The following is a 1785-nucleotide window of genomic DNA, read 5'->3' on the forward strand; positions in this document are numbered from 1 at the left end:
GGCTCGCGGCTTCGCCCCGGGAGCGGAGCGGGGTGGTGGGGCTGGTGAGGGGGCGCAGGGAGGGCTGCTTTTTTCCAACGACATTGCGGGCTCTCACCCAGTCCTTTCCGTGGCCCCAAGCCGCGACTTACTCGAGTGGAAGGAAGCAAGGCCTCGCCAAAGATGGTTGAAAAGACCGTGAGCCTCTACCCAGGATCTTGAAGCCAAGGTGGTGTTTTGTTCTCCTCGTAATGGTGGCAAATAAGTAAGAAGAGAGCACGCTATCTTCAGACAAATTAAATCTGAAATTCTCCCTGGAGGTGGAAGAAGGGGCTCTCCTCTGGTTAGTTAGTGGTTTGGAGCCCTTTTCCCCTTCAACTGAGCCACAAAAGAATGGAAGACACCCCCTGGGGTGGGGAGAAAGCCCTGGTGTAAAAGACACACGTTTGCTTTCAGAGAAAAAGCCACTGGGGCCAGATTGAAACATGGCATGTTCAGTTCATGTAGGTTTTTTTTTTTTTTTTCCCCTTAATGGGGGAATGATATTGAGTAAACAAGATGTAATAGCTAGGTCTTTAAATTCTAGAAGGGAGACGGTGTACAAATGTAACAAGCACATATTGTACATACAGCAGGTGGTCATAGCCTACGGAACACAAAAAGATACATATGTAAGCCTGCTAAAGGTCACGGAGGTGTATAATCGTGACCCATGCAAGGGCGAGAGACGATAGATTTCCATTCCAGATGAGGTATGCTGTTCTCCCAGCCCCGTGTCCTGGTTCCTTTATTGTTCACAGACGTGCACTCCATTGAAAGGTTTTTAAAACCAGACAGAAACCCCCAAGTCAAGCTAATGGTGCTGACACTAGAAATAGGACAAAATGGAAGGATCTGAAAAAATGTCACCATAACCTCTTAAAAAGGTTCACTCCTGTTTGATCGGAATCTGAAAACACAAAACAACACTCAAGTAGCAGTGATGACTCCAAGCATAAGAAGCATTTCTGTTTCATTTTAAATTGGATTGATTGGTTAGTATTTGCGAAGTGTGCTGAAGTTTAAAAAATCTCAGTATACCTCTCTACTGCGTTAACTTCCATTGAGGACGCCATTGTTCTCTGTGATGGGAGCACTGTATGATGTAAATTGCAAGTAGCATTTTTGCTATTTAAGACTTTTCATGTAAATGACCCGAATTATTGTCTCACAGAAGAGTCGTTGGTCTTTAATTTCAAACAGCAAATTGTTTGGAATTGCACATAAATTGGAATACATATTTGCATATTTACACACGTTTAAAAAGACCTGTGTAATCTGCAAATTTTGCCAGTCACAGCATCCCATTTATCAGCATTACAAGATGATGAAATTGAAACCTTTGTCTTCTTTTGGCCTGAAAACGGTGCCAGTACTCTGTGGGTTGGGTTTCAACTTTACCTGGGCTTGATTTCATTTGAAAGGGTGCCCTTTTTCTTCTCCCAAAGATGGGCCTTTATTAATATGCATGTAAAAACCGTATGTGCATTGAAGAGTACACTAGGACCTGCTAATTTGAAATATTGACATGCTACACAGTTTACAATATATGGAATTTAATAATGTGCATACCATGATAAATTCTAGGTTTCATGGATTTGGGATATTTGTTTACTTAAAATACTCTCTTGCCCCTCCCCCATTCCCTTCTCTTAAGAGTTGAAATGACAGCAAAGCAGCCTTTGAATGGTTACAAGAGTTGTACTACCAAAACTAAAGTCTGAAATGCTTATCATAAAGAGCCTTCAGCTATACAACTGCTTCGTG

General features: G+C 42.4%; 1 protein-coding gene across 2 annotated transcripts in view; it reads right to left on the reverse strand.

Moving 5' to 3' along the window:
- The window catches only part of ZNF532 (zinc finger protein 532), a 138884-nt gene extending 138179 nt beyond the window's left edge, over nt 1-705 (reverse strand). The window contains exon 1 of one of the 2 annotated variants that reach the window (XM_011971701.1): nt 132-705. The gene's annotated coding sequence lies outside the window, so the exon portion shown is untranslated. The remainder of the gene's footprint in view (nt 1-131) is intronic. The other variant, XM_011971702.1, reaches the window with a different exon arrangement.
- Nucleotides 706-1785: the final 1080 nt, after the last annotated feature.

This window comes from Mandrillus leucophaeus, unplaced genomic scaffold (genome assembly GCF_000951045.1).
Source record: "Mandrillus leucophaeus isolate KB7577 unplaced genomic scaffold, Mleu.le_1.0 Scaffold124, whole genome shotgun sequence".
In the NCBI taxonomy this organism is placed as follows: Eukaryota; Metazoa; Chordata; class Mammalia; order Primates; family Cercopithecidae; genus Mandrillus; species Mandrillus leucophaeus.